This window comes from Ornithorhynchus anatinus, chromosome 12, assembly GCF_004115215.2.
Source record: "Ornithorhynchus anatinus isolate Pmale09 chromosome 12, mOrnAna1.pri.v4, whole genome shotgun sequence".
Lineage (NCBI taxonomy): Eukaryota > Metazoa > Chordata > Mammalia > Monotremata > Ornithorhynchidae > Ornithorhynchus > Ornithorhynchus anatinus.
This window is the reverse complement of record NC_041739.1, coordinates 50,228,259-50,253,419: the sequence shown is the minus strand read 5'-3', so window position 1 is coordinate 50,253,419 and position 25,161 is coordinate 50,228,259. Positions and strand designations below refer to the sequence as shown.

Here is a 25,161-nt window from a genome sequence, read left to right as displayed (position 1 = left end):
GAAACAAATAATCCATCCAACATCATTTTAGCTGACATCAGGCAGATCATGCTCTTCCTAATTTATGGTGAAAAAAAAGTCTTGTTCAGTGAAACCAAAGGGCTTTCTAAGGCACCTCGGAATAAGACCATTACTGCTAAAATCTCTCTCGCAGGTAAACTAACTTGATGTGAGCTGACGATGCATGGAGTTTAATAAGAAACTTGGACCTGTAATCAAAGAGCGTGCCAGCTGAGATTCTGAAATTATTTTAACATGATACCAATGATGGACTGAGGCTGAATGCTATCACTTACCCTTTAATCACAAGTTAACTTGTGATTAATAATAGTAAGGGTAGGAGGAGGGGGACAAATAGCAGGGGCATTACTGATTGAGAACCCATTTAGTGCAGTGCACGGGAATAATAATTATGGAATTTCTTAAGCATTTATTATGTTCCAAGCACTGAGCCCAGTGCTGGGGTAGATACAAGATTATCAAGTCTCACCAGGGGCTTCCCCTCTCTCAGGACCACACCTGGAGAGTTTCCAGTCCTCTTACCAGTCTCAGCTACCAGGAGGGAGTCAAGGAGAGGCCTGCCTATTCCATTCCTAGCTCGGCCAGTGGCTAGCGAGCAGAAGGCTCATCTGCTGCAAGACAAAACTCCTCCGTGTTGGGCGGCGGCGGTCGAGGGTGGAGACTCGAGTTTACCGCACGGAAGGAGGAGATGGTAAACCGCTTCCGGATCTTTACCAAGAAAACTGTTTGGATCCACGACCAGAACGACTGCAGGTGGAGGTGGGGCGTTCTGGGAGTGAAGTGTCCACGGAGTCGCTATGGGTCGGAGACAACTTGACGGCATAAGACAAGACAAGGGGCTCACAGTCTAAGTAGGAAGGAGAAAAGGCATTTTATCCTCATTTTGCACGTGAAGGTACTGAGGCCCACAGAAATTAAGTGACTTGCTCAGGGTCATATTGCGGATAAAAGGCAGAGCCAGGATGAGAACCCAGGTCCTCTGACTACCAGGTCTCTTCTCTTTCCACTATGCGGACTGCTTCTAGTTAGTATGGAATGGAGCAGGGACACATTCCCTGTACACACAGTGCTTACACTCTACTGGTGGAGCTTTATGGTATTTGTTAAGCACTTAGTGTGAGTCAAATACTGTTCTTAGCAGTGGGGTAGATAGAAGTTAATTAGGTCGGACACCGTCCCTGACTCCCATGGGGCTCACAAGAGGGAGAACAGGTGAATTGGGGCACAGAGAAGTTAATTGACTTGCCCAAGGGCATACAGTAAGGAATTGGCCCATGTTCCTCTATTAGACCACACTGCTTCTTATGCATCTTTTTTCCTATGTACAATCAGTTCTGCCATAACAAGTCTTTTTCATTTAATGCTTAGACTGGAGCGTCATTTGGGAATTAAGGAACATTCATCCAAACAGGCAAGCCCATTTGGATATAGCACGACAGGTTGTGAAAAGAAATGGTTTGCCTGAAGGTGCTTGATATCAGACTTGGTGTCTGAGAGAATGTTGCAAGAATCCAACACCAGTCTTGAAGGAAAAGCGTGGACACACCTCAGTAGACAGTAGCTCCTGGATGACCAGCTCAAAAACTTTCAATGATGTTTGTATTTTCTAATAATCAATAATATTTTTTGAGCACCTACTTGGTGCAGAGCAATCAATTAATGGTATTTATTGAGTGCTTACTCTGTGCAGAACTTTGTACTAAGCGCTTGGGAGAGCACACTACAATAGAATTAGCAGTCACGTTCCCTGCCCATAACGAGCTGAGAGTCTGATGTTTAGGGATGCGTGGCTTTAGCTTCAGGCTTAGAGGTTTTAGGTGGCTTCATTCGTTCAATCGTATTTATTGAGCACGTACTGTGTGCAAAGCACTGTACTAAGCACTTTACTAAGTATTTGGGAAAAGTACAGTGGAGTTCAGTAAACATTCCCTGCCCTTAAGGAACTTAAAAACCTTACAATCATATTGAGTTTCTAAGTGGTTTTTCTGCAGTATATTCTGACACTAGCATGTAGATTCTGTCCTCTCAGCTCATCTCTGGACTGTAAACTCCTTGTGGGCAGGGAACGCGTCTACCAACTCTGTTATATTCTCCTCTCCTAAGTGCTTTGTACAGTGCTCTGCACACAGTAAGAGCTCAATAATATTATTGATTGATTGATTGAACAGTGCTTAACACAGAGTAAGTGTTTAACTAACACCACTTAAAAAATATTGGGTAGGTAGTTTCAGTGTTAACAGCCACGAATAATTCAAATAATGAATACAGACCTGGGTTTGTTTGATTCATTCAGAGGAGCAGTGAAATCTAGTGCAAAGAGCTAGGGTCAGGATAGCAGGGGACCTGGGTTCTAATACCAGCCCTGCCAATTTGCCTGCTGTGTGACCTTGGGCAAGCCACTTAACTTCTCTGAGCATCCGTTTATTCATCTATAAAATGGGGGTGTCAATATCTGTTCTCCCTCCTACTTTAACTGTGAGCTCTTGTGTGGCAAAGGGATTTTGTCTACGCTCATTATCTACATTTACCTTAGCACTTAAAATAGTCATGGGCACATAGAAAGTGCTTAAGCAATACCATAATTATTAGGAATACATTTTCTGCAATGGCTTACATTTTAAACAAGGTCTTAGTCCTAATATAGTACTTTTCGGAAGTAGGACTTAAAATTTGTTTTGCTTTGTATTTCTAAGGAAATACTATACAGTCTTTTGATAACCTCTGGTAAAATTTTAAGGCAAAACACTGTGGAAAAGCTTTTATGGGCTCAGACAAAAACATAATTCAACTCAAAATGAAAGCATTTTTTTAGGACCCCTCAAAATACAGAAATTGCCACTTCTTATTAGTAATAGTTGAGTGATAGACTCACATCTTCTTTCTTCCCTGATAACTGGAATCTGAGAAACAACAAGTAATGTTATGACATGCTAAAAGAAAAAAAATTAAACCAGACCGATACTTGTAACGCTTAATCTCTTTCTATTAGGGTAATATAGTATTATAGTGATACAGTAACGAGGCTGTTTTCAACAAAATCTACCTCTATTGCAGAAGTGGATGGTGATTTTATGCATCTTCTTCTGTCTAGTTATGGAGTTGATTTTTTTTCCCCATTTTAGAAGCAGAAAGTGAATCATTATCTTTCCACAGTTCTCCCGCTAATGATCAGAACTCATGGAATAGGCGTCAATCAAGAATGATTGTCTTGCATTGGAAAATTGTCAATCATGGCAGATTATGAAGAGTTCTTTTTCCATCGCCCATTTTACGGCTGGCTTTGAGCCAGGTTTTTGGATTATGATGGTATATGCACTAAGTATTCCTCCCCACGGTAAGGACTTTACATTGCTTCATTCAACGGAAGCACTCGGCCAGTGGAATTACTGATTGATTGAAAGGCACGATGGACCTATACACCAGGGCATTAATCTAAGAAGGGTTTTAACTTTTCCCTCCCACTGAATCTGCATTAACAGGCATTTGGTAACAAGCACTCATATTGTAAACCGATTTGATAAGAATTCAGTAACTTGGATTTTCTGGGACTTTATACTCAGGGAAATACTATATCCAAAGTCACAGGTTTCTACCATCATTCTAAATGACTACTATGGGGCAAATTTCAAGCTTTTCCACATCTGGAAATTGAGTGTTCAAGTTGGTGCCATCATTAAATTCAGTGACTTTACAAGAAAGTTTGATGTGTCTGGTGGCTAATATAATTATTTGGCATGGTGTAGAGTAGCAGTTAGCTAATAAATTTAAGGGAATGTTCTGAACCCGAGTGTTTTGAGCACATTTGGTTGAATGGTGAATAGAGAACAGAAATAGGAGTTAGGAGACCTAGATTTCCTTAGCGGCTCCGCTACTTGCCTGCTGGATGACCTTGGGCAAGTCACTCAACTTCTATGATGCTCAGAATTCTCTACTGAAAATGAGGATGAAGTAGTAATAATAATACTGATGATGATGACGATAATGATATAGTTAAGCGCTTATTATGGGTCAAGCACTGTTCTAAGCTCTGGGGTAGATACAAGTTAATGAGGTTGGACACAGTCCCTGTCCCACCTGGGGCTCACAGTCTTCATCCCCATTTTGCAGTTGAGGCACAGAGAAGTTAAGTGACTTGCCTAAGGTCTCCCAGCAGACCAGTGTCAGAGCCAGTATTAGAACCCAGGTCCTTCTGTTTCCCAAGCCATGTAGCTTCTCTATTTCAGGAATTGGCTCGAGATGAAGAACAATATCTCTTCCTTTACACGACCCAGGATTGGCAAAAATGTTAGGAGCCTCCAAGTTTCCTCTCAAGTTAACCTGTGAGCCACTGACATCACTGGCTTCTCAGGTATCATCTCACAGCCCTTTTGTCTTGTTCCATGTTCTCCATTCACCTTTCAAGCCTAAGTGAATGGAGTCACTGTTCTCCTGGGAAAATAACCACCCGAATGATTTAAAAAAAAAAAAACTGAAAAATTTCAAGATAACAATGCTGAAATACTCCACGGAAAAGAAAAGGTGACATTACATGGTATTAGACAGATGAGAAACTCACGTATTCATTGAGAAGCAAGGAAATACTCATTAGCCTCAAAGGGAAAGCTACTTACGTTTATGCCGGTAACACACTGAATTAGCCATATTTAAGTTTACTGGAGAAGAATAGCCCATCTCCCTAATTATAATCACTTTGTTCCAATTCTACCCTTTAGAACTTTTAATTTATCTGACTTTCGTAGAAAGGTGTTAAACAAAGGCACTTCATTTACAACCAGGGCACTAGACAATTTCCTAGTACAATTTTCTAAACCATTTAGTAGCACGGAGTAGACACTAAAAGTATAAAATAGTGTTTTATGATTTGTAGTCCTTAGAAAACATTGCACACCTGACTTCACACAATCTGTCCATTATCTTGGCTTTCCCTTAAAATTCGTAGGCTTGATTAAGCCAGAGAGCCATTTAGAGAACTTGCTGGCTTCAGACAGGGGTCGATTATATATTCCAACCCCTCTGTGAGCTCACTGTGGGCAGGAATGTGTCTGTTGTTACAGTGAACTCTCCCAAGTGCACAGCGCGTTGCACACAGTAAGCGCTCAATAAATCCAATTGAATGAATGAAGTTCGAGCTGACACTCAAACCAGCAGAGGAATATTTAGGTTCAAAGATCACACTGCTGACATTGAAATGATATCCACAGCTGTGTGGTGCTGAGAGAGAATTTCTTGCACATTGAAGCCCAGTCTCCAGGAAAAAAAACAGTGGAGCACATTTTCAGTCACTCAATCAATCAATCGTATTTGCTGAGTTATTACTATGTGCAGAGCACAGAATTAAGAGCCTGGGAGAGTACAGCCCCCTTATTATCATAATAATGATAATGATAATGATAACTGTGTTATTTGTTAAGCATTTATTTTATGTCAAACACTATCCGTTATCCTTTTGAGATTCAAAGGAACTTTCTTGTTGGGGGGGTTTCATTTCTGTGTACAATTTCGACCACCAACACTTTCTACATAGTGTGCACCTAAAGCTTGTCTCTCCTTTTATTAAAATGGTATTTGTTAAGCCCAAACTATGTACTAGGCACTGTTGTAAGTGCTGGGGTAGATACAAGCTAATCAGGTTGAACACAGTCCATGTTCCACGTGGGGCTCACAGTCTTAATCTCCATTTCACAGGTGAGGTAATTGAGGCACAGAGACATGAAGTGGCTTGCTCAAGGTCACATGAAAGACAAGTGGCGGAGTCGGGACTTCTGACTTCCAGACCTGTGCTCCTTCCCTTAGCCCATACTGGTCTCCTTGAAGCAAGTGCTTAATACCGCTGATTGATCGATTGATTGGCACCGCATTCCACCAGCTCCCCCAAAAGGCCAAGCTGCTTGACTTAGATTTCTCTGGACTTGAAAGTTTCATCTTCTAATTCAGAAGCCTGTGCCGCACACGTCTCAAATAGCAAATGGAGGAAATGAAAGCTGGGGTGACAGAGGAACCCTATAAGGGGGTGAGGTAAAACACAGCTTCAAACACTGTGACATCAAAGCCTTAATGAAGGCACATCTCCTCCCAGAGGCCTTCCTTGATTAAGCCCTCTTCTCCTTCCGCCTTCTTCGTCGCCTTGACTTACTCCCTTTATTCGTCCCCCGCCTCTCAGCCCCACAGTGCTCATGTACATACTTGTAATTTCATTCATATTAATATCTGTCTCCCCATATAGACTGTAAGCTCGTGGTGGGTAGGGAATGTTATACTGTTACACTGTACTCTCTGAAGTGCTTAGTGCAGTGCTCTGCACGCAATAATTGCTCAGTAAATACAATTGACTGACAGTGGTGGCCGAGTTTGGCACTCTGCTCTCGAGAATGGAGAGGGCCCTCTGAAGCAGAAGGATTGAGAAGATTGACAGGCATAAAGGCAAACGGAGACAAGATCAGAGGTCTCTGTGGGGGAACAGGACAGTGTTGCAGGGAGGAGATGTATGCGAAAGAAGGCAGGTGAGGTTGTGTCAGATGGAGGGATTTCAGAGCCTTTGAGGGTAGAGATTGTGCAGTGGCTAGAGATGATGAAATCGAGTGTGTGTCCAAGCCGGTGAGTGAGAAAGCTGGGATTGGGCAGGAGGTCATTGGAATTGAGAAGGGATAGGAAGCCGGTAGTGGAAAGGTTGTCAGGAACATCTTATTTGGATATTGAAGTCCTCAAGGATCAACGTAGGCACAGAGAAAGAGAGAAGGATTGTGAGAAAGGGATCAAAATGGTTCAAAACGTTGGAGGTGGGGCCTGACATTTACTGGAATCTGGAGTGGGTGATGGGGTGGACGATATAGGCTTCAAGGGAAGGGAAAGAGAGGGATGGGGGAGGTGGAATGGTGCAAAAGTGGCACTGGGAATGAAGAAGAAACCCAACTCCTCCCCCTTTCCCAGTGAGTCTCGGGGAGTGGGTGAAGATGAGTCCCCCTCTAAAGAGAGCAGCAGGGGAGACTATGTCATCTGGGGAGAGACAGGTTGTCAATCACTTGGTCTGCCAGCTGTCTTCAGTTACTTCCGGGGAATAACTGACTCCCCCAAACGGATCCTGCCAATTTGTCACTGAGAGCCCCTGCAGAGTTTCAGACATTCCAAGAAAGTCATTGAAATATCTAAATTATTGAAAAAGAGAAAGACAGCCTCTAAGAGGTTTCCAGTTTAGTAGACCGGGGCTCGTTTCCTTAGAAGAAAATGGCGAATAACATGATAAAACTGACGAATAATATTAACCCTACATGAGCAGTTTTTAATTATTTAGAAAAAAAATCACTGAACCTTTGGCCATAGGAGCACAAGTGACACAATCAGCATGCATGTAATTCATATTATGACATGAAATTGAAAAAAGCCATTACATATAAATCACTGAATTTGGGGCATGCATAATTCATGGTTCTGTAGAGTCAGGAAGAAGTTTATGACCGGTGGGTAGTTCAGTGATTACCAAGAGGCCATGGGCTTACAGTAGTCTCTGCATTATTATCTGTACTATTAATCATCTGATATGTCTATTTTACAGAAATGTATAGAACCCAAATTATTCCGTGTTGAAGCCGTTTTCTAAATCGACACTGGCGAGATCTAGACATTTTCTTTGCCTTGCCATGGTTTCTATTCAACAATCATTTCATTTTACTGCTGGTTACTCTGTGTATTAGATGGCCAGTATGCCCAAATAGATAAATCAATTATTGGCACTCACTGAGTGCTTACTGTGTATTAGATACTGTACTAAACGCTTGGGAGGGTGGGTAATCAGTCTCCCTGCCCACAGAAATGGATCTCAATTTGACAGGTGGAATAAACTTCTTGAAATACCTTTCTCCAGGGGACCTTGTCCCATAAAGCTTGCTCTTGATGCACTCCCGGAAGTCTGTTTACATGAAGATTTGCTCAATCCCGGAATGTAAAATGAGTTTTCCAATGGCTGGTCCACTCAAATCAGGTGACCCTGAGACATCCCAAAAGCCAACCAAGACCCAAGAACTTAGGTAGGGGGACTTCAAGGCTGGGTTAAGCAAGAAGTCTTGGCCTAGTGGGTAGAGCCCGGGCCTGGGAGTCAGAAGGACCTGGGTTCTAATACCAGGTCCGCCTCTTGTCTTGTCTGCAAGTTGGTTCATTCCTCTGGACTTCAACTCATCAGTAAAATGGGGGCTAAGATTGTGAGCCCCATGTGGGACACGGCCTGTGTACAGCTTGTATTTACCCCAGTGTTCAGTAGTGTGCCTGGTACATAGTAAGTATACCATTAAAAATGACAATAATAATAATAATGATAAATCACCTTTAAATCAAACAGAAACTCCTCACCATCAGCTTTAAAGCCCTCAATCACCTCGCCCCTTCCTACCTCACCTCGCTGCTCTCCCACAGCAATTCAGCCCACGCACTCCACTCCTCTAATGCCAACCTGCTCACTGTACCTTGCTCTCGTCTATCTCAACACCAACCTCTCCCCCACAACCCACCTCTGGCCTGGGACACCCTCCCTCTTCATATCCGACAGACAATTAGTCTCCCCGACTCCAAAGTTTTATTGAAGGCACAACTCAATTGATCGATCACATTTAAAGAGCACTGTACTAAGGGCATGAGGGAGTACAATATAACAATTTAATGGACAGACTCCCTGCCTACATCAAGTTTACAGTCTAAAGGGGGAGACGGGCATTAATGCAAATAAACAAATGACAGATAAGTGCTTTGGGACTGGGAGGGAGGATGAATAAAGTGAGCAAGTCAGGGTGATACAGAAGGGAATGGAAGAAAAGGAAAAGAAGGGTTAGTTCTCCAAGAGGTTTTCCCTGATTAAACCCTTATTTCATCTTCTCCCACTCTCTCTCTGTCTCCCTTATGCTTGGATTTTTTCCCTTTTTTTCATCTCTCCCTCAGCCCCACAACATTAATGTACCTATCGGTAATTTATTTCTTCATACTAATGTCTCCCCGTCTAGACTATAAGCTCATAATAATGTTGGTATTTGTTAAGCGCTTACTATGTGCCGAGCACTGTTCTAAGTGCTGGGGTAGACATAGGGGAATCAGGTTGTCCCACGTGGGGCTCACAGTCTTAATCCCCATTTTACAGATGAGGGAACTGAGGCACAGAGAAGTTAAGTGACTTGCCCACAGTCACACAGCCGACAAGTGGCAGAGCTGGGATTCGAACTCATGAGCCCTGACTCCAAAGCCCATGCTCTTTCCACTGAGCCACGCTGCTTCTCAAGCTCATGGTGGGCAGGGAGCGTGTCTACCAATTCTGTTGTACTGTACTCTCCCAAGCACTTAGTACAGTGGTCTGCACACTGTAAGCACTCAATAAATATGACTGATTGATGGATGGATTGTTTGAAGGCCACTCCAACCATGGCTGGGGGAAGTTGGCAGTTCTACCTCAATAGGTCAATCCTTTGCTGCGTGGCTCAGTGGAAAGAGCATGGGTTTGGGAGTCAGAGGTCATGGATTCGAATCCCCCGCTCTGCCACTTGTCAGCTGTGCGACTGTGGGCAAGTTACTTAACTTAACTTCTCTGTTCCCTCATCTGTAAAATGGGGATTAAGACTGTGAGCCTCACGTGGGACAACCTGATTACCCTGTATCTATCCCAGCGCTTAGAAAAGTGCTCTGCACATAGTAAGCACTTAACAAATACCAACATTATTATTATTATTATTACCTGGGGCCCCCCACTCATGTTGAACTTCCACCTGGTCCCTGAGGTAAACCCACAAGTCCATCAATGGGGCTGGAGTCAGGCAGTCAGTCAGTGAATTGTAGTTTCCAAGCGCTTAGTACAGGGCTCTGCACCCAGTAAGCATTAAATAAATACGATTGAAGGTACTTATTGAGCACTTACTTGAGCAAAGCACTGTATTAAGCGCTAAGGAGTGTACAATACAACCATCTAAAAGACACATTCCCTGCCCGCAGTGAGTTTACAGTCTAGAGGGGGAGGCAGAGATTAACGTAAGTAAATAAATAAATAACGGTTCTGTACGGAAGTACTGTGGGGCTGCTGGAGGGAAGATGAATAAAGGGAGCAAGCCAGGGCGAATGGGAGGAGGGGAACGGAGGGCTTAGTCATGGAAGGTTTCTTGGAGGAGGTGTGCCTTTAGTAAGGCTTTGAAAGAAGGAGAGTAATGGTCTGTCAGATATGAGGAGGGAGGGTGTTCCGGGCCAGAGATGCAGCTGATTCTGTTCCCACCTGGGCTGAAGCAGTGGCCATTCTCATTCCCAGGACTTCCAGTCCTCTCCAGTGACTGAGACTCGACAGAAGGACCTGGAGAGGGTGGGAAGCACTGAGTGGTCCGTGGACAGTCCCAGGGAGTCACGGCGGTGATGTCAGCGGCATAAGAGGCAGGCGCGGCCACCAGAGAATACAGACAGCACAGGGAGGAAGAGGAGCCCAAGTCCGCTGCCCCATTCCCACCATCACCATGGTGACTGTAACTCAATCAGTGGAATTTACTGAGCGCTTAATATGTGCAGAACACTGTAATAATAATAATAATGTTGGTATTTGTTAAGCGCTTACTATGTGCCGAGCACTGTTCTAAGCGCTGGGGTAGACACAAGGGAATCAGGTTGTCCCACGTGGGGCTCACAGTCTTAATCCCCATTTTACAGATGAGGGAACTGAGGCACCGAGAAGTTAAGTGACTTGCCCAAAGTCACACAGCTGGCAAGTGACAGAGCCGGGGTTCGAACCCATGACCTCTCACTCCAAAGCCCGTGCTCTTTCCAGTGAGCCACGCTGCTTCTCTCACTGTACTGAGCACTTGGGAGAGTACGATACAGCAGCGTTAGCTGATCCTTGACGTACCCACCCAATCAAACATTCCCGCCACCCCAGCCAAATGTGAGACTTCAAGTGGCTCTTGAAGGGTCGCTTAGGTTTTTTTTGGTGGACAGGACCAAATCTTAAATTTCATCACTGTCCCCATCAATCAAGATTTCTAGTCATCTCATCCCATTTGTCTAGTAGAAAGAGCACAGGTCAGGAGTCAGAGGATCTGGGTTCTAATTCTAACTCCATCACTTGACTGCTGTATGACTTTGGGCAAGTCACTTAACTTCTCTGTCCCTCAGTTCCCTCATCTGTAAAATGGAGATTAAGACTGTGAGCCTCATGTGGGACATGGACTGAGTCTAACCTGATTAGCTTGTATCTATCCCAGTGCTTAGTATTAATTCAATCGTATGTACTGAACACTTACTGTGTGCAGAGCAATGTACTAAACACTAGGGAAAGTACAATATCACACTAAACAGACATATTCCCTGCCTACAATGAGCTTACAACCTACAGTGCCTGGCATAATAGTAAAAATTTAACAAATACCATTTAAAAAAACAAAAATGAAATATGCCTGACAATGATGATGCATTTCAATTTATTAGTTAATCAATCAGTGGCATTTATTGAGCACTTACCATATGATATATATATAAAGACATATATATATATTTAAAAAGATATAATAAAGATAAATAAAAATATATATAAAGATATGTACAAAAGTGCTGTGGGTGTGAAGAGTGGGATGAGTTCTTAGCCCTTAATACAGTGCCTGGCACATAGTAAACACTTAATAAATACCATTATTATTATTATTTTTAAGTGTTTAGCAAGTAAGGACTCAAAATCATAGGTTGCACAGCAAGGAGGGAAATGGGTAGGGTCAGGAAAGGTTAATAGCAACAGAAACCAATCAGGGAAGTGCCTATCAACTCTTTTGCATTGTAGTTTCCCAAATGCTTAGTACAGTGTCTGAACAAAGTAAGCGCACAAAAAATCCCATAGATTGATGGCTGCCCCATTAGAGTTGAAGCTCCTTGTGGGCAAGAAACTTGTTACTTCTCTGTTTAGTATTCTCTAGGTGCTTAGTACAGTATGCTGAAAACAGTGGATGCTCAATACACACTATTACTACTCTTAATAATAATGTTGGTATTTGTTAAGCGCTTACTATGTGCAGAGCACTGTTCTAAGTGCTGGGGTTGTTCCACGTGAGGCTCACAGTTAATCCCCATTTTACAGATGAGGTAACTGAGGCACAGAGAACTGAAGTGACTTGCCCACAGTCACGCAGCTGAGAAGTGGCAGAGCTGGGATTGTACTTAATACGAGCAACTACAGTGCTCTTCCCACAGTAAGCATTCAATAAATTCCACCAATTCATTCAATCATATTTATTGCCTGCTTACTATGTGCAGAGCACTGTACAAGTGCTTGGAATGTACTTCTACAAGGCAGTGCTGTACCTCTTTGATACAGTAAGGCTTTGAAATCACTGAGCCAAATGGAGAAGGAAAGAGAGAGATTTCTGAAGGTTCTGAGATCAAACTGTAACCAACAAATCAGATGTGAAAAAACAGGTAAGAAAATTCCATTTCTTTATTTCAGGCCCTGAGATCAAGGGTCTCCAAGCTGAATGGGGCTGAATCAGCTCAGGCAAAAGACCAAAAATTTTTGTGCCATTCATGAAGTCCAGAAAATGTGTAAAGCCAAAATACTTGCTGATTTCTAATAATTATAATTCATTATGGAAGTCATTAAGCACAGTCGAGTGCTGTAATACTATACTGTAATAGGGATAAAGTCCCTGTCCCACATTTGGCTCAAAAGCTAATGAGGAGGGAGTAACAGTAATAATAATTGTGGTATTTCTTAAGCACTTACTATGTGTCAAGCACTGTCTTAAATTCTCGAATAGATACAAGATCATCAGGTCTCATATGGGACTCACAGTCTAAGTAAGAGGGAGACAGGTATTGAATCCTCACTTTGCAAATGAGGTAACTGAGGCACAGAGAAGTTAAGTGACTTGCCCAATGTCATACAGCTGATAAGTGGCAGAGCCAGGATTAGAACCCAGGTCCTCTGACTCCCAGGCCTGTGCTTTTTTTTCTCTAGGCCATGCTGCTTTCTGACTAGAACATGTTCTCATTTAGCATTCAATATGGTCACTGGCAATCACAATAAATACCGCTAACCAATCTGAATCGGACAATCAGTGATTTCTGTTTCTTCCTGTCATGTGGCCAACTTTCCAGGAAGCACTGAAAAAGAATATAGTAGAAAGATATTTGATGTCCACACAAATGTTTATCTACATAATGGAGGAAATCTTAGTTATAAAAGAAATTCACCGCAGACCTCAACCTTAAAATGCCCACTGTCAGAAATTAAAATAAATTACGCTATTTGATGTGGGACACTGACTTTCCTCTTTCCTCACTATGAGGAGGAAAAATCTGCCAAAGAAATTGTGATGGAGAAGAAGTTTTAAGTGCTTGAAACTCCACAAAATGAAACACTACAAAGTGGAAAAGCCTCACCAGCGACACACTTCTCAAAGGTTTTTACTAAATTTTCTTTGGTTTGAAATACAGCTTTAGGAGATAGAAAATAAATAAAAAGTTTCATCCCCCTTTTTTTATTGGAACGTTTGAGGAGCTGCTAAATTTACTGCTTCATTTTCCGTTTCCATTTACTATTCATCTTTGAGTCCTAGCAAACGGAATCACATGTTAAATAACATCAGAGGCCAGAATACTCTGAAGCTACTTTAAGCTGGGACAAGTTTACGATCTTCATTCTTTCTAATTGGAAAGTTAGGATTTAACTGACAGCACTTCTGTAAATGGAAAAAAAAAACAACCTTTTACTTTTAACTGATTTATTGATTCTCACAGATCACTGTTTGCCTAGACAGTGGAGAGAATATCACGCCAGAAAGGTCTAGAGCCATTCAAATCTTGCCATTGCCTGGATAAACAAGATCTTGATTTTGTTCTTGCTTATGCACAAGACATCTTCTTTTGCAAACCAAATTAGTGAGCAATTCAATTATAAACTCTCATCTTCTACTAAAAGCAAAATACTAGACCTTAACAGTGCAGAATTAGTTTCTATTATACTGTTGTGTTTATTATTTCCCCTTCCGACTCAGGGTAAAAGCTACTTCTTGTGGGCAGGGGATGTGTCTACCAGCTCTGTAATATTGTTATATTGTATTCACCTCAGGTCCTCTCGGGGTCGCACCTGGAGAGTTTCCAGTCCTCTACCAGTCTCGGCTACGGGAGGGAGAGTCAAGCAGAGGCCTGTCCATTTCATTCCTAGCTTGGGCAGTGGGTAGCGAGCGGAAGGCCGTCTGCTACAAGGCAAAACTCACCCGTGCCGGGCAGCAGCGGCACGGGAGAGAGTCGAGGGTGGAGACTCAAGTTTACTGCGCGGAAGAAGGCGATGCTAAACCACTTCCATATTTTTACCAAGAAAACTCTGGTTCCACTATCAGAACGATTGCAGATAGAGGTAAGGCGTTCTAGGAGAGGTGTGTCCATGGCGTTGCTATGGGTCGGAGACGACTCGACGGCATAAGACAAGACTCTCCTAAGCAGTTAGTACAGTGCTTGGCGCACAGTAAATACTCGACTGATCGATTAGAAATAAGCTACTTCCTTCCTTCGGTTCATTACCTCCGGAGCCTGAGGTGTTGAAATTCTCTGACCCTCTAAATTCCAATGGAAAAGGAACAGCAGTGGAAAAAAGAACTGCTGAGAAAGGAGGGAAAGGAAGGATAAGAGTAGTAACAGCATAGCTTGGTGGAAAAAGCACGAGGCTGGGAGACAGAGGACACAGTTCTAATCCCAGCTCTGCTAGTGGATTGTTGTGTGACGTTGGGAAGGTCACTTCACTTCTCTTTGTCCAGTTTCCTCATCTGAAAAATGGGAATTCAATCCCTCCTCTCCCTCCCATTTAGACTGAGAGTCCCATATGGGACAGGCACTGTGTCTGATAATAATGTCGGTATTTGTTAAGCGTTTACTATGTGCCGAGCACTGTTCTAAGTGCTGGGGTAGATACAAAGTAATTAGGTTGTCCCATATGACGCTCACAGTCTTAATCCCCATTTTACAGATGAGGTAACTGAGGCACCAAGAAGTTAAGTGACTTGCCCAAAGTCACACAGCTGACAAGTGGCGGAGCCAGGATTAGAACCCATGACCTCTGACTCCTAAACCCGTGCTCTTTCCACTGAGCCAGGCTGCTCTGATTCACATAGTGCAGAGAGCATGGGCCTGGGAGTCAGAAGGGCACGGGTTCTAATCCCAGAACTACCACTTGGTTGCTCCACTTGTCTGCAGTGTGACCTTGGGCAAGTCACTGCACTTCTCTGGGCCTCAGTTACCTCATCTATAAAATGGGGATTGAGGCTCTGAGCCCCATGTGGGACAGGGACTGTGTCCAACCTGATTAGGGAAGCAGTGTGGCTCAGAGCCCGGGCTTGGGAGTCAGAGGTCATGGGTTCTAATCCCGGCCCCGTCGCTTGTAACCTGTGTGATTTTGGGAACTGTGCCTCAGTTCCCTCATCTGTAAAATGGGAATAAAGACTGTGAGCCCCATGAGGGACAACCTGTTCACCTTGTAACATCGCCCCCAGCACTTAGAACAGTGCTGCACACATAGTTAGTGCTTAACAAATGCCATTATTATTATTAGCTTGTGTCTACCCCAGCACTTAATACAGTGACTGGCAGATAGGAAGTGCTGAACAAATACCGCATGTTATTGTTATAGCTATTCCAGGGCTTGGAAGGTAGGAAGTGCTTAAAAATAATAATAATAGTAATATAGTAGTAGTAATAATAAAAGCAATAGTAATAAAAAAATCCGGAGATGTTCAGAGATGCATAGAGTGGCTCTAAAGGAGTGGAGGAGGATAGTGAAGAAAATAGAAAAGAGAGAGGAAAAGAAAGAGGAAACAGAAAGGGAAGAAAAGGTGACAAGTGAACAAAAGATGGTGCTCAGAATCATTCCATTCTCAGAAAGGAACAGATACAAGAATCTCCTAATCAATCCAACCATCAATCAGTGGTATTTTTTTATTGAGTGCTTACCATATACAAATCACTGTACTAAGTGTTTGGGAGAGTACAATCCAATAAAGTCAGTTGGAACGACAACTTAAAACCAGTTTACCTCAACAGAATGGAGTGTGTCTAAATGACCAAAAGCATGTTTTTTCGCAAAATAATTCAACAGCCAAGCACACTTCTGGGAAAGACCTCTTTTTCTAAATATAGTACCTGCTCATACAGAATGGATAGAGACCACAGTCTTATAAACATTTAGAAAGTCTAACATGCTCTATCCATACAACATTTTAAGATGGCTTAATAGAAGTGTCCGATCATTCTAGAAGATAGCTTTCCATTTCCTATGTGATCTACTTGGGTGTATTAGATTGGAGTCGGTTATATTGATTTATCATGGATGCGGTACAAGCACTCGATTTTCCTGACTTCTCCTTGCTCCAAATAGTGGTTATCGCAGGCTGAAAAACACAGAAACTCAGAGAACTAATTGTTTCCAATAGGAATTGGCCATTAAGGTATTTTTAGGTTCGCTCAGCCATTAATCCTGATGCTTCTATCGCGAAACTGGCAAAACTCAAAAGAAAGAAAGAGCACCCAACTTGGAAAACTCTCTACATTAAGGAAGAAAGGTGAAGGCTTTAACAACCAATCAACTGAACCATGGTATTTATTGAGCGCTTACTGTGTGCACAGCACTGTACTAAGCGCTTGGGAGAGTGAATTACAACAGGGTTGGTAAACGCGTTCCCGGCCCACAAGGAATTTATGGTCTAGAGAGGGAGGCAGACATTAAGATACCTTATGAATATAATATATGAATAAATATGAATATAATAATATATAAAGATCGAGGGGTGGTGTGAATAACAAGTGCTTCAAGGGCATAGGGGATGCAAAAGGGAGAGGGAGTAGCTGAAATGAGGGCTTAGTCGGGGAAGGCCTCTCGGTGGATGTAATTTTAGGTGAGTTGTGAAGGTGGGGAGAGTGGTGGCCTGAAAAACTAGAGAAGCAGTGTGGCCTAGTGGATAGAAGAGGGACATGGGAGTCAGAAGGACCTGGGTTCTAATCTTGGCTCTGCCACTTGTCTGGTATGTGACCTTGAGCAAGGCACTTTACTTCTCTATGCTTCACTTACCTCATCTGTAAAATGGGGGATTGAAACTGTGAGCCCCATGTGGGACAGGGACTGTGTCCAACCCGATTTGCTTTTATCTACCCCAGTTCTTAGGACAGTGCCTGGCATATAATAAGCGCTTAGTAAATGCCATTTAAAACAACAACCACAACAAAAAAATAGCCAAAGCAGGGATACAAAATAATCAGGTCAGACACAATCTCCTACCCACACAGAGCCCATAATCTAAGTAGGAGGGAGAACGGGCATTGAATACCCATTTTACAGAGGAGGGAACTGAGGCACAGAGAAGTGAAGCGATTCGCCAAAGGTCACATAGCAGGCAAACGAAAGAGCCGGGAATAGAACCAGGTCCCGAATGTCTCTGTTGATCGTTATATTGTACTCTCCCAGGAGTTTAGTACAGTACTTTACACACAGTGGTTGCTCAATAAATTTGAATGAATGAATGAATTCCAGACCCACTAAGCCACCCTGTTCCTCTGTGAAAGCCCAAAGACTCTACACTTAGTTTATAATCCCTAAATCAATTCACAAGCAGGCCAGTAGTCAAGCAGGCACCCGACATTTCTAATTCTTGAAATGCCCCAGCAGGGACCACTTGCTTGCCAGCAATTGCGTTTGTTTGTTTGCTTTTTAATGGTATTTGTTAAATGTGCCAGGCACTGTACTAAGCTCTGGCCTAGATAGAAAGTTTTAATCCCCATTTTATAGATGAGGTAACTGAGGCACAGTGAAGTTAAATAATTTGGCCAGGGTCACACAGCAGACAAGTGGCAGAGCTGGGATTAGAACCCAGGTCTTTCTGACTTCCAGGTCCATGTTCTATCTACTAGGCAAGACTGCTTCTCTATCCAGGTTCCGACCTGGATTTTTCCACAGTCGATCGGCAGCTCATCAAAAATGCAGAGGCCCAGAAGACACAGCAGAAACATTCCAGGAAACTGGAACTTCTGCCCTCCCTCCCATCTCATGTTGTGGTACTCAATCAATCAATCAGTGGTATTTTCTGAGCGCTTACTGTAAGCAGAGCACTGTGCAAGGGATTTCCCTTCAATTTCCTTCAGATGGATCAGGCTCAAGTCATTCAGTTTGGTTGTCTTGTTTCCGTGAAATAGATCAATGAGATCCAATATATCTAAATGCCCTAAAATAATCTAAAATGATTTAAAATATACATACATCTCCTTCAGCCTCATCCCCTATCCATTGGGGCAGTTATAAATACTCAGCAACTCCAGCCCAAGCTGATCAAACATCTTCAAATTTCCAGCAGCACAATTTGTTCCAGGCCCTAATGAATGCCATGATTATTTATTACTATCGCTATTATTATGCTCATTATTATGATTATTTATGCTCCCAGCTGTCTGCTCTGAAAACTATTTTGGGGATGAGGGTCTCACAAACATCTTTGTTTTAAGGCCTAACTTAAAGGCTGTGTTAAGCCTCCCGACTAAATACATAAAGGCCACTTGAATATAATCATCAAGTAGCCCCAGAAATTCTCTACTCAGCTAGTTTCTTTGGGCATATCTAGAAAACCTTTTGTTACTAACTCCCGGTATCGAGCAATTTTTTCCTCATTCTATTTTGGGGCCTACCTCAATGCCTGTTTGCCCCTTCCCAGGCTCTCTTTCTTTGTTCTCAACTGGGTGGGCGGTCCGTTTTTCAAAAAGCCAAATGTTTACTCCTTTTGACTCGCCAAGTTTTGATATTATCACCTGTCCTTTTTATTCGATGACATTTATATTATCTGAGCTACTAATATAGGGTTGTAAAAGAGCCTCCAGGTTTCCCTGGTGCTATTTTTAAAGCTCTTAGTGTTGGGGTAGAAATATTTCTATGATTTGGCTTTGTTTTCTGGCCAACTTTGACTCCTGTCAGTTTTCGTCTTTGTGGAGCAGGTTGATTGCTTGTTTAAGTTGAATAGGTTGAAGAACTCCTTTCTGAAGTTCTGGCCTTTGACCTTCCAAGGGAGACAGTTTGGCTTAATGGAAAGAGCCGGGTCTGTATGTCAGAAATCACATCTCCTCCAAGAGGCCTTGCCGTAACAAGCCCCACTTTTCCTCCTCTCCCACTCCCTTCTGCGTTGCCCTGACTTGCTCCTTCTGCTCCTCCCCCCTCCCTGCCCCACAGCACTTATGTACACATCTGTCATTTTATTTATTTGTATTGATGTCTGCCCCATGCCCGTCTCAGCGCCCAACCAGACTGTAAGCTCATTATGGGCAGGAAATGTCACTGTTCATTGTTGTATCGATCTTTCCCAAGCACTTAGTACAGTTTTCTGCACACAGTAAGCACTCATTAAAGATGACTGACTTACTGACTTACTGACTGACTGAATGAATGAATGAAAGCAGGTCCAGGTTCCACTCCTAGCTGCCATTTGCAGTTTGTATGACTTGTTTCCGTGAAATAGATCAATGAGATCCAATATATCTAAATGCCCTAAAATAATCTAAAATGATCTAAGATATACATACATCTCCTTCAGCCTCCATTTGCTGGCGGTGTGATCTGAGGCAAGACACATAATAATCCCCTTGATTCTATTTATTGTGATTATGTTGTCTTGTTTTTGTCCGAATGTCTCCCCTGATTAGACTGTAAGCCCGTCATTGAGCAGGGATTGTCTCTATCTGTTGCCGGATTGTACATTCCAAGCGCTTAGTACAGTGTTCTGCACATAGTAAGCGTTCAGTAAATACTACTGAATGAATGAATCTCTGTGATTCAGTTTCCTCCTCCTTTTATGAAAGGGGAAAAAATGTCTGTTCTCCCTCCCCTTTAGATTGGGAGTCCCACAAAGGCCTTGGACTGTGTCCCATCTGATGATTCTTCTATGTAGCACGTTGCTTGACACAAAGTACTTAATAAATACAACCATTATTATTCAACATTATTACAAACCTGGGAGCCAGAGGACATTGGGTTCGAATGCCGGTTTTGCCACTTATCTGCTGCCCGAACCTTGGACAAGTCATTTCACTTCTTGGTGTCTCAGTCACCTCAGCATTAAAACAGGGATCTAATACCCGCTCTCCCTCCTTCTTAGTCTGTGAACCCCGTGTGGGAAAGGGACTGGGTCCAGTCTAAGTATATTGTACCTACCCTAGTGTTTAGTACAAATATTTAGCACACAGTAAGCGCTTAACAAATAGCATCAAAATAAAAGCGAGAGAGACAAAAGCACCATTAATAGCACGTGGGAAGGACACTGGGCAAAACCACAATAAGGTACCCAAAACACCTCTCAGCAGTGGGCTATAACCGATATCAAATATTCATGGGGTCTTGCGTATCCTGAGCTTATTATTTATAGGAATCCATCAAAATGCCAATAGCAGCCCTGTCCACTGAATGTAAGCTTCTAATTAGTTGTGGATCATCAGTTACCTTGGAATTTCAGTGAGAAGAAAAATGAGGTCAGGGCTTTGGGGACAGTCGTCGTGAGGTAAAGGAGAGGGAATTCTACTGAATGGCACAAACTGTCTGAACACTTCCAATCTTCTAGCGCCTTGGAGATGTAGGGAAATCTTTCTGCACTGAACAGTCTGTTGGTAGTGCGATCTCTTCCAAGTAAGGGGCCCACAGTCTGTGGAAAGTCCTGACATTCCTGTGCTCATCTGTGGGGCCCCTCTGAGTAAAGGGATCTGCTTTTCTTTGCTGTTCAGTGCTTAGAACAGTGTTTGACACATATTAAGTGCTTAACACCATTATATACATAACAAATACCATACAAATGCATACATAAATGTATATTATTTGTGATATATATAGCATTCTGTTTTATAATTTGAATCTATACACACACGTATTTTTATGATATTGGTTGAACGACTACTCTGTGTCAAGCACTGTTCTAAGTAGTGGGACAGATATAAATTCATCACATCAGGAATAGTCCCTGTCCCACATGGGGCTTCACAGTCCAAGTAGGAGGGGGAGTCGGTATTGAAATTCCATTTTGCAGTTGAAGTAACCAAGAAGTGAAGTGATTGCCCAAGGTCACCCAGCAGGTAAGTGGCAGAGCTGGGATTAGAACCCAAGTCCTCTGACTCCCAGACCTGTGTTTTTTCCCCTACACCATGCTGCTTCCCTGGATTTGGTTGCATTTTATAGGTATAGGTTTACACAAATATATGTGCAAACAATAAATATATATATGTAAGTGTATTAATTTATACTATAAACATATACAGTATTAATTCATCCATGCTAAAATTCTTTATGATGTGGTAAACGTTTGGCCCTAGTTCTCTGGAGCCACTTTATGTGCTATCCGGAGGACTACGTCCCAGTGAAGAACGGAGAATGATTAGGGGTCTGTGAAACTGCTTAGAAAAAAGCCAGAAGTTACAAATAGGCAATGTGCTTTTGTTGGTGGCCTAAATCTTCCACAGATCACCAATCTCGAAGATGAGAAAACGATGCCGAGTTAGCTGAGAGGGAATACCGGTTGGCGTGATCCCGCCTCGATTTCTCCCCGGCCCAGGCCGTATCTCAGCCAGACATGAGCCAATGCCGCCAAATTGGTTTTCTCTGTCAGTTTTGAGATCCAGAGAGGGTGGGGGCCTAGACTAGGGACGAACCCGACTCCCCGAAAGGCTCATGAAGGTCATCCATCAGCATTCCGCTGATCGCCAACGCTACGCTCTCCATTACCGCTTTGGCTGCAGGATTTCCCGGGGGTGGGTGCTGAAAATACGACTGCCTAAAGCCTTTTTTTTCCAATCTTAGTGGCTTTGTTTTTACCGGTTCTTTGAGTGATCAGAACTCCTTCAATAACTTGGTTGTCTAACCCTGAGTGCTGAGGACTCTTGACAAAATTTTTGGGCAATACTGTAGGCCTGTTTTTTAATTATTTAATGTTGTAGCTGATAATATCAATCATCATGATCAGTGGTATACTGACATCTAATAATGTGCAGAGCTCTGTACTAAGCGCTTGGGAGAGAGTTCAATAAGACAGTGTTGGCAGACATGTTCCCTGACCACAACGAGCTTAGAGTCCAGAGGGGGAGACAGACGGCAATATAAATATTAATAATAATGATGGTATCTGTTAAGCACTTACTATGTGCCTAGCACTGTTCTAAGTGCTGGGGGGGATACAAGGTGATCAGGTTGTCCCACGTGGGGCTCATGCTTTTAATCCCCATTTTACAGATAGGGGAACTGAGGCACAGAGAAGTTAAGTGACTTGCCCAGAGTCACACAGCAGACAAGGAGCAAATCCAGGATTAGAACCCATGACCTCTGACTCCCAAGTCTGGGCTCTTGCCAATGATAATAGCGGTATTTGTTAAGTATTTCCACTGGGCAAAACACTGTACTGAGCACTGAAGTAGATGAAATATAATCAGATCAGACAGTTCTTGTCCCCCACAGACCTCACGTTCATTACTTACTGAATCACCCTATCAGATTGCTGTCAGTCTCTTGGAGCCTGACACCAGGCTTTCCTCTACCCTGCTGCTGCATAAATCATAAAAATATACAGTATTTGTTAAGCACTTACTATGTGCCAGGCACTGTACTAAGCACTGGGGTGGATACAAGCAAATCAGGTTGGGCACAGGCCCTGTCCCACATGGGACTTTCAGTCTCAATCCCCATTATACAGGTGAGATATCTTAGGCACAGAGAAGTCAAGCAACCTGCCCAACACCACAGAGCAGACAAGAGGCAATAATAATAATAATTTTGGTATGTGTAAAGCACTGTGTGCAAAATGCTGTGCTGGGGTAGATACAGTTTAATTTATTCAATCATGTTTAATGAGAGCTTACTGTATGCAGAGCACTACACTAAACGCTTGGGAGAATACAATATCACAATAAAGAGACGCATTCCCGCCCCCACAGATGATAATCAGGTCCTCCAAGGGCGCTCACATTCAAAGAAGGAAAGAGTACAGGTATTGAACCTCCATTCTGTAGATGAGGGAACTGCAGCACAGAGAAACTAAGTGATTTTCCTTAAAGCCACACAGCATGTAAGTGGTGGAGCCGGAATTAGAATCCAGGTCATCTGACTCATAGGCCCATGTTCTTCCCATTGGCCACTCTGCTTCTCCAATCATGATAATTTATTCTCCTTCCCCAGAGGAATTGGGAAAATTGAAGAAACTATTTTGAAACAGTGAATTACTGAGGACAGTGAATGCAGCTATAATTCACCTGAAGATAGGAACCCCTTAATTAAGAGAATAGAAAAGCGCAAATAACTATACCATACGGAATCGTTTGTAGTCTAGGGTTAGACAGGCTTTCATTATGGGGAATTCTTTTAGAGAATGAAGACCAACTCTTTCAGTCAAATTTCAGACCCGACAGCCACAATGCAAGGGTAAGTTTGGCTCATTACGATTTAGTCTTAGATCCCTGGAGAATGGAGGAGAAAGTAATAGCCCAGGAAAAGCTGCTAATTTATTTGACGGTGAATGGATTTTGTAGAAAGCCAGGGCCTCAAGTCATCTGATAAGAGACATTACTTCCACCGGAATGACCCCCACTAGGAGAATATACACCTTGGGAAGGCAGAGGGATGGGATTAAGTTTGTATTTCAGAACACAGACCCACATGAGGGGGATTCTAAATAGTGTTGGACGTTCGTTCAATCAATCAATTGTATTCACTGTGCACTCACTGTGCACAAAACACTGTGCTAAACACTTGGGAGAGTGCACTGAATCAAGTAGACATGATCTCTGCCCAGGAGTTTTACAAACCAAGCCTAAGTCTTGCATTTGGAGGCAGGAGTAGGGGTCTGATGGCCTCCTAAGGGCCTCCCAGTTCTGGGACTTTAGATTAAAGAAAAGAGAATATTTTGAACTCCAAAAATCTGTGGCGATTCATTTGTCTTGCTGATGAAGCTCCGATTTGAATATCACCAGTGAACACGACACCAGAAGAGCAATTTGCTCTCCTGAAAGAAGCAGCAGGGCCTATTGGATAGAGCACAGGCCTGGGAGTCGGAAGGACCTGGGTCCTAATCTCAGCACCCCCATTTGTCGGCTGTGTGACTTTGGGCAAGTCACTTACAGTCTCTGTACCTCAGTGACCTCATCTGTGGTATGGTGATTAATCTTGGGAGCCCCATGAGGGACATGGACTGTGTCCAACCTGATTACCTTGTATCTATCCCAGTGCTGAGAACAGTGTTTGGCACATGGTGAGACTAGCAAATACCATTAAAAAAACCCAACAAAATAGAAGAACAGTTTGCTCCCCTGAACCACAACAGAGAGTGAGAAGTGTCTCTTCTTCTTGACTAGTAAAGATCTGCCAGAGTGAAGGGCTGTCAGCAGAAGGACAAGTGACTGACGGAAAACTCAACAGATCCGCATCTCAAAATCAACCCTACCGTAGGAAAAAAGAGAGCAGCTTCTCGGCCGTAAAAATGTGAATATAAGGGACACAGATCCCCTTTATGGGAATACTGGTTATAGGCACTAGATAATAACCGCTGAGGTGGATAGACTGATTACCAAGACCTGATATTTTCTACTTTGTATTAGCATCGCAGCACATCAGGGACGAAAGAACAAAACTGATGAGCAAAAGGACGAGGAAAAGGGCAAAGGGAAAAAAGACATTTTCAGCCGGCAATCCATCAGGATGCCATAGAACCGGAGGGAATGATCGGGGCCGTCCACGGTGGAGCGAGGAGAAGGATTCATTCAGTCGCATTTACTGAGAGATTACTGTGTGTGGATCACTGTACTAAGTACTCGGGAGAGCACAATATAACAGTAAACAGAATCCCTGCCTTTACAATGGGCTTACAGACTAGAGGGATCGGGGCATGGGGTTTCGTTCCCTTCCTCTGTGGCTCACGGGGAGCCTGATGAACACTGTGATAGAGGGGTAAGGCAAGGCTCGGGCTGGGGTTCTGAAAAATAGCTGCCCCCCAAAACAGGGCTGGCCGCTTGGGATGTGTCACCTTGATGAAATACTTAACAGGAGAAGCCTTAAAAAAGCATGGAGAAGCAGCATGGCCTAGTGGACAGGGCAAAGGCTGGGAGTCAGAAGGACCTGGGTTCTAATTCCGGCTCCACTACTTGCCCGTTGGGTGACCTTGG

General features: G+C 43.2%; 1 protein-coding gene and 1 non-coding gene across 5 annotated transcripts in view; one reads left to right on the top strand and one right to left on the bottom strand.

The window, feature by feature from the left end:
* STPG2 (sperm tail PG-rich repeat containing 2) overlaps positions 1–25,161 on the bottom strand; it is a 419,016-nt gene that overhangs the window by 87,183 nt on the left and 306,672 nt on the right. The window lies entirely within an intron of this gene.
* Positions 14,081–14,218, top strand: LOC114815766. Its single transcript, XR_003763568.1, has one exon. It is a non-coding gene; the product is annotated as a small nucleolar RNA SNORA7 (small nucleolar RNA).